The sequence below is a fragment of the Bos indicus genome, chromosome 28 (assembly GCF_029378745.1).
Source record: "Bos indicus isolate NIAB-ARS_2022 breed Sahiwal x Tharparkar chromosome 28, NIAB-ARS_B.indTharparkar_mat_pri_1.0, whole genome shotgun sequence".
Classification (NCBI taxonomy): domain Eukaryota; kingdom Metazoa; phylum Chordata; class Mammalia; order Artiodactyla; family Bovidae; genus Bos; species Bos indicus.
In genome coordinates this window covers 19146917-19155112 of record NC_091787.1, presented here as the reverse complement: position 1 = coordinate 19155112, position 8196 = coordinate 19146917, and the positions used below count along the sequence as shown (strand labels likewise).

Sequence of the window (8196 nt, the reverse complement as noted above, 5' to 3'; positions counted from 1 at the left end):
TAGAGGAGCCTGGCAGGCTGCAGTCCATGCAGTGACAAAGAATCAGACACAACTTAGTGATTAAACAGCAGCACATTTGCATGTTTAATAAGTCTAAGATACTGAGTTAGGGACTGTTTTACAAGGATCAACAATTTTTTCAGGAGAAGAGAAATAGCTAAAACATAATGTGGTAAAACTATTACAACAGTGATAAATGCAAAGTGCAAGGGAGCACAGAAGAAAGAGTAAATCTGTGTGCCTCTGGATTTGATGTCAGAAAAGGCTTCTGAGAGAAAGTGACATTTTACCTAGGCTGCAAAGCTGAATAAGAGTTCATCAGATGACTTGCTACTAAGAATTTAAAGTGAGCGGAAGTGCATACACAGAAAAGTCTTCAGAAGGAGTGACTAGAGACTGCTAAGGTGCTCAGACCCCATCAAGAAGAACTGGAGGCTAGTAGCTATGATCACCAGTAAAGTTCATCTATGCTAGAAAGACCTGGATGGAAGAGGAAGTGAGCTTAACAAAGTCAAGATTTTAGTGAAAAGAAATCCTTGGAGCCAAAAACAAAAGGTGTTCCAAAGGTAATGTTGCTGTGTGGGGCAGATATATCAGAGTCCTTTGGTGTTCTCAATCTGTGGAAGAACGAGGATTTCACCCAAATTGTGGGAAACTATGAGCTCCTATGTATTACTAGGGCTAGAAATAATGCTAGAAATTCAACTATGAACCTGATGTGCTGTGGAAACACTGGAAGAAGGTTCAGCTGCTGAATGAGCGGATCACCAGTGACATCTCAACCACAGAGACCCAGCAAGCCCTCAGAAGGGGTCAGAGCATTCACTACTTGGTACCAGATCTTGTCCAAGAATATAGTGAAATATATAATTTGTATGGCTCTGTGAATGAAGAGAGGCATTTGGGGATTATCCTGGCTCCTTTGCAGAAAAACACTATAGAAGCTAACTCCTAAGAAACTCTACAGCATGATGTTTTGGACTTCCATTTTTGGAATTTGAAATAATCAGGGTATTAGTAATGGAGGAAAGTACTTATGACCCCGTTTCATAAACTAAAACTTAAAGGTTTGGTAAAAATCATTAGCAAATTAACATCAGGTTTGTCCAAAAAAAAAAAAAAAAAAGTTCATCAGATTGAGAAGGTAAGAAAGACCTGGTAGGCAAAGGGCACAACATACACAAAAACACAGGTGTATAAAAGTACAAAATAAGCAGACTGTTGGGGTAGGGGATGGGGGATGGGGAATATAGGTTTTCCAAGCCAGGTTGGGCCAACTCTGTCCTCCAGAGCTCTGCTGTCCAATTTGGTAGCCACAAGTTTTGGAGGTTACTTATGTTTAAACTAATCAAAATTAAACATAATTAAAAATTCACTTCCTCCGTTCTGTGAGCCACATTTCAAGTACTCAGTAGCCACATTTCAAGTACTCAGTAGCCACATGCATCTAGTGGCAACGGTACTGGAGAGCACAGATTAACATCACTGCAGAAAATTGCATTACATAGCCCTGTTACAGACAGTGGAGTGCCTCGAAAGACCGTTAACAGTGGAGTAATGTGACCTTGGACTGCAAGGAGATCAAACCAGTCAATCTTAAAGGAAATCAACTCTGAATATTCATTGGAGGGATTGATGCTAAAGCTGATGCTCCAATACTTTGGCCACCTGATATAAATACCTGACTTACTGGAAAAGACCCTGATACTGAGGAAGATTGAAGGCAGGAGGAAAAGGGGGTGACAGAGAATGAGATGGTTGGATGGCATCACCAATTCAATGGACAGGAGTTTGAGCAAGCTTCAGGAGATAGTGAAGGATAGGGAAGCCCGGAGTGCTGCAGTTTATGGAGTTGCAAAGAGTTAGACATGACTTAGCGACTGAAAAACAACAACAGCAATGTGACCAGACTACTGACCTGAAGTAGACTGAGTTAGAAAAGGAAGGGAGATGATGAGTGGCATGGAGAAATGGGTCCAATCTATGGCATTTGGAAGGCAGAAGCGACATGACCAATCAGATGGATGAAAGCGAGTAGTTGAGAGTAAAACTGATATTTCATGACTGGGTGGAGAGTGATAACTGATACCATTCACGCAATCAAGGAAAAGAAGAGGGGACCAACTGGGAAAAAGGGACAAATTCAGTGTTGGACATGTTGCACTTGAGCTATCTATGGGATCTCCATGTGAACAGGTCATTTAATGCTCATGAAAGATGATAGATCTCACAGAAAATCATAGGAGTCTTCACTATATAGGTAAGGTGACCACAATTTAAAATAACAACAGCTAACAGGACTTCAAGTGCTAGGCATGTTCCAAATACTTTGATTATAGTTTAGCTCCTGTAATCTTCCCTATAACTACACGAGGTAGGATTTCCTATTATTAACCCCATTTTACAGGAAAAGGAAGCCAGACAGGCACAGACAGGTTACATAATTCATTGTCCAAGTTCATACTAGTAAGTGGTAGAGTTGAGATTTGAACTCAGATAAATTACCTAACAAAATATTCATACACAAAGGATAATGTGACAGGTTACGCAGACAGGGGGATCTGAATATTTATGGGAGAAATTCCATGAAATTCTAAAAATCAAATCCCATTTAACTGTATAATGAGAGCAATTTTTACAATAGAAGTAAAGTGGATTAATTTTGTGCTGTTTACAAAATCTACAACTCATGATCACTGGTTTTTTAGTAGTGGTTGAAGCTGAAGGAATCACTGTTTGCCAAGGAAGAATGTGAGGGTGGGGAGAAAAGATATCCCAAAACAGAACCTGGAGAACACTGATACTCAAGAGGTGACTGAAGGTAGAAGGTCAGTAGATAAGACCAAAAACCAGAAGAGAGGGACATGCCAGAAGCCAAAGGAAGAAAACATCAGAGAAGAATTTCTCAGTGGGAAGAGTTCATATACAATAAAACCTGAAAAAGTTTCCAGTGACTTTCCCAAGCACTGCTGGCCCTTGTCAGAACAGTTTTCATGGTACAGAGGGTGAGGGAGCCAGAAGGTTGTGGAGTGAGAAATGTACAGCAAGAGTGTAGACAAGTCTCCCAGAAATTTGGTGGTGAGGAGAAAGTTGGAGTTCTGGGCATAAATAGTCTTAACTATTAACACATAGATAGAAAAAAGCCACTCTATCTCTTTGAGGAAATGGGTCCCTGGGATTCCTGCAGACTAGTCTACAGCTTTTCTCTAAGAACTAGCAGGACAGCAGCTCAAATGCTTGAACAAGGACTTCACTGAAACCATGACACTTTGAATCTCAAAGAATCCAGGCACTATATAATTACTATACATTCACATTCATGATTTACCTTGTGAGAAATGACAAGGAGGATCATGACATCAATTCAGCACTTTGCTGAGGTAGGAATTTTAACTGTGTGCCTGGTGCTGCTAAGAGGGGGTTCATCTCTTAGCTGGTTTGTGAACCCAGCAGACAGACCAGAATCCTCTCCCACCCCCTGTCACATGAAGTCTTTAAAGGTGTTTTGTTTTGTTTTTTTGGTGAAGATATGGCCATCAAATGAGAGACAAAACTCAAAAAGGAAGTTTTCTTAGTGTACAGGTGATGTCCAGACAGGTATGTGTTTAAATGCAAATAGGATTTAGGAGACAACTCTTGTGGCTCAGTGGGTAAAGAACCCACCTACAATGCAGGACACTTGGGTTCGGTCTCCGGATTGTGAAGATCCCCTGGAGAAGGAAATGGTAATCCATTCCAGTATTCTTGCCTGGGAAATCCCATGGATAGAGGGGCCTGATAGGCTACAGTCCATGGGTCACAAAGAGTCAGACATGACTGGGAAGGAACTTTCCAGAAGAAATCTGAACCCACTTTCATGATTTTGACCTCTTGACAGTTATGGGAATATTTCCCTTATGGATGTCAGAGGTTTCTGGACCAAATAAGTAGGGTGACCACACACCTGGGTTGTCTGGGTTACTCCTGATTGACTTCTGTTGAGCTAGCATAACATTTAATAGTCCTAGTTTGTACGATAAATTTAAAGGTCATGATACAGACAACACCATGATGAACTCAACTAGATATAGGGAAGGGAAGAAGGGTAGACAGAGGGTATCAGGGAAGATTCTGAAGGTGCAGGCTTGAAGAAGACAGGTTTTCAACAGTGGGGAGAAGGCATCCTGATTGGGACACGATAAAAGCACAGAACTGCTGGCCTCACAGAAACCAAATACCTTGAATTCTCCCTCAAACCATGCTCCTGTAAAAACCAATCAAACCCAAAGAAGATAAAATGAAAAGCAGAATGCAATTAACATCTTCTAAGAGACCCAATCAGAGATGGCAATGGCACCCCACTCCAGTACTCTTGCCTGGAGAATCCCATGGGCAGAGGAGCCTGGTGGGCCGCAGTCCATGGGGTCGCTAAGAGTTGGACATGACTCAGCGACTTCACTTTCCCTTTTCACTTTCATGCATTGGAGAAGGAAATGGCAACCCACTCCAATGTTCTTGCCTGGAGAATCCCAGGGACTGGGGAGCCTGGTGGGCTGCCGTCTGTGGGGTCGCACAGAGTTGGACACGACTGAAGAGACTTAGCAGCAGCAGCAGCAGCAGCAGCAGCAAGAGACCCAATGCCTTCATTTCAGCTATCTAGTTCTGACCATTTGAAAGCTATTTGTTAATATTTGTATATTTTTATTGTTTTTTTTTCTGTAGAGAATACTACTGAGCACTTACATTGCATCACGATGTCATTCAAAAAAACTTCTTCAACCCATTCTTAGATTCCAGTCTTTTAGAATTTGTAGGAATTATAGTTCTCTTATCTAGCTAAAGAGGGATTTGGATGAAGGAGATAAACTTAATTTAAACCATAGAGTGTTTGAAGTTTTCTTCCCTATTGTCATTATAAGAATTATATTTAATATTTATATAACAAGATATCACACCTTGTTGGGAAAACAACTCCCTCCACATAGATGGAAAAAAAATGCTGCAGATATTTCATTATGTCTGTTGTTTATTCTTTCTAAAACCCCAACAGTATCATCTTCCTCAAAATTAATCCTGATTATCACTAAATGTTCTTCACTTACTTGAGTCCTGACTGCTTAACACTACTTTTTTTTTTTGTCTTTGTGTGTGTGTGAAGATTTAAATACGTTGATGAATTTTAAGCCTTTTTGGACAAGGATATCTGCAAGGCACATGAGAAATTCTCTTAGTACAGAATATCTGGTGATATCTCAATGCACAGAGACATTATAACATATATGATCATATGTAAGACATTGGTTATACACCTTTAGCACAGTGAAAACCAAAATTTTTTCTTATGCTTAAGTAACACTAGAATAAAAATAGACTCAACTCTATTATTTCTATACAGTCTGACCTTCTTTTAATTTCCATGATATATTACTATTGCTTACTCATATTTGAGAACATTAGAGATACCGTTGATAGAGGGGGAGAGGGGAGAGGGGAGAGAGGAGTTCTCCAGAGATTCATGTTGCTGCTGCTGCTGCTAAGTTGCTTCAGTCATGTCTGACTCTGTGCGACCCCAGAGATGGCAGCCCACCAGGCTCCCCTGTCCCTGGTATTCTCCAGGCAAGAACACTGGAGTGGGTTGCCATTTCCTTCTCCAATGCATGAAAGTGAAAAGTGAAAGTGAAGTCACTCAGTCGTGTCTGACTCTTTGTGACCCCATGGACTGCAGCCTACCAGGCTCCTCCATCCATGGGATTCTCCAGGCAAGAGTACTGGAATGGGGTGCCATTGCCTTCTCCGGAGATTCATGTTAGGAGGTTGAAAATGGGGAGGAAAGGGAAGGGGAGGGAGAGAGGAGGGGGGAGAGGAGAGATAGAGGGGAAAGGGAGAGGGGAGACACTTAGGACTTTGATTCTACTTGGGGTAGCAATATGCCTTGCCTAGAAACACATTTCCCGTCCGTGCTCAGTCACTCAGTCTTGTCCACCAGGCTCCTCTGGCCAGAGGATTCTCAAGGCAAGAATACTGAGTGGGTTGCCATTTCCTATTCCAGGTGATCTTCCCAACCCAGGGATCAAACCCATGTCTCCAACACTGGCAGCGAATTCTTTACCTCTGTGTCAAACCACATTTCCAACTTCTCTTATAAGCAAAAGAAATAGTGATGTGACCTCATTCTGGCCAATGAGATAAGTGAAAGTCATCTGGTGAGGCATCTAGGAAAAGCTATTGTTCTTGTGTTTAAGGAAACAGGCTCAGCTAGCAAACATTTTTTTGCTTCTTGCCTTTTCCTTTCTTCCTACCAGACTGCAGATGGAAGAACAGAGATAGTGCTGCCATCTTGGACCATGAAGCAAAGGGCACGATGATGTACAAAAGATGCTTAATGGAAAGATAAGAGTCTGATAGCACTGTAGATCTTCTTTGCCAACTTTGAAATACCTTCCAGTTGTATTTTTTTTTTTTTTTGGCCAAAGAAAAATAAGCCTTTACTTATCCAATCTGCTATTGTAATGGACTTTTGTTATACTGTGTTATGGACTGATAAATTCCTTATTGATAAATCAGATAATCATCCAATTTTAGTAACACTGTCTTTCCTTCTTTGAGACACATTCTTAGTGCCTGAGAGGAGTTGTGAAGATTAAATGAGTTAGTACAAGTGAGATGTCTGGCATAGAGACTAGTATTTAGTAATTGTTGGCTACCATTAGAGTAAGTGGGTATAAGTTCCAAGGAAAATCTCAAGTCCTTCTCAGTATTTTATTCTAGGAAAAATTAGGTGACAGTAACTATAATTAGTCTTTTTAGAATTAGGCAATTCTTATCAGACTTAATAGAATGTTTCTGTTGGTAGTAGCAAATAACTCATTTTTAATAACAAAATTATTTTATGCTCTGTTCAACACTTGATTTAAGGTGGCCTGTAGCTGAAAAACATGAAATAAAATAATCAAAGATAAAAACATATGTCAGAGGGAATTAATATTAAAATAGGAAGTAAGGACAATGAGAAAAATAGAGAACTGAGCACCATTCAACCTAGTAACATAGTAGTGGTAAGTTATACGTTTAGCCCAGAGTTTCCTGGTGACGACATGAAAAAGAAATATGATTCATAGCATTAATTCAGTAGCAGCTTATTAAGTATCTATTAGGTATTAAGCACTGTACTAAGTTCTAAGGATATAATGAGCAGATATTCTCTACACCATGAAACTGATAGTCAAGAGGGAGGAAAAACATAAACAATCACACATGTGTTTTTCAGTTTGGACAAGAAAATGTATACTCCTTAGGGAAAGCAAAGTTTTTTCCTGAACTTCACTCCAGATAGATTTTTTAATGTGAAGTATTTCCAACCCAGTTTTGGTGGCCAAGTGTGACCATGAGACTGTGACTCTCCATTTCTAACCTGGTTCCAGTGTAGCCACTTCCTCCTCTACTGACAGGTTCTGACTTTTTGGTTGGAAAGAGGGATATAATATATAGCCATCAGCTTTCTGTAACTGAAGGTCTGTTCTGATTAATTCACAAACTGCTAAGATATTAGACATTTTTATTCATTATATGAAAGCTCAGGAAAGGATGCCACTATCAAACAAAATTTTTATTGCAGGTTCTGTTGACAAAGAGTAAAACAAATCCCTTTGGTTTTACTCAAATTTATTTCTTATAACCCTGTAGGTAAAGTTTCTGAGAACTATACTCAGCCATTAAAAAGAATACATTTGGATCAGTTCTAATGAGGTGGATGAAACTGGAACATATTATACAGAGTGAAGTAAGCCAGAAAGAAAAACACCAATACAGTATACTAATGCATATAATATGGAATTTAGAAAGATGGTAATGATAACCCTGTATGCGAGACAGCAAGAGAGACACAGATGTATAGAACAGTCTTTTGGACTCTGTGGGAGAGGGCGAGGGTGGGATGATTTGGGACAATGGCATTGAAACATGTATATTATCATATGTGAAATGAATCGCCAGTCCAGGTTCATCAAACCTGGACTGGATGCTTGGGGCTGATGCACTGGGATAACCCAGAGGGATGGTATGGGGAGGGAGGTGGGAGGGGGGTTCAGGATGGGTAACACGTGTACACCCGTGGCAGATTCATGTCGATGTATGCCAAAACCAATACAATATTGTAAAGTAATTCAGTTCAGTTCAGTCGCTCAGTCATGTCTGACTCTTTGTGACCCCATGAATCAC

The 8196-nt window shown here is 40.3% G+C and overlaps 1 pseudogene; it reads left to right on the top strand.

The window, feature by feature from the left end:
- The first annotated feature begins 326 nt into the window (after positions 1-326).
- Positions 327-955, top strand: LOC109553614 (nicotinamide/nicotinic acid mononucleotide adenylyltransferase 1 pseudogene; annotated as a pseudogene).
- The last annotated feature ends 7241 nt before the right edge of the window (positions 956-8196 follow it).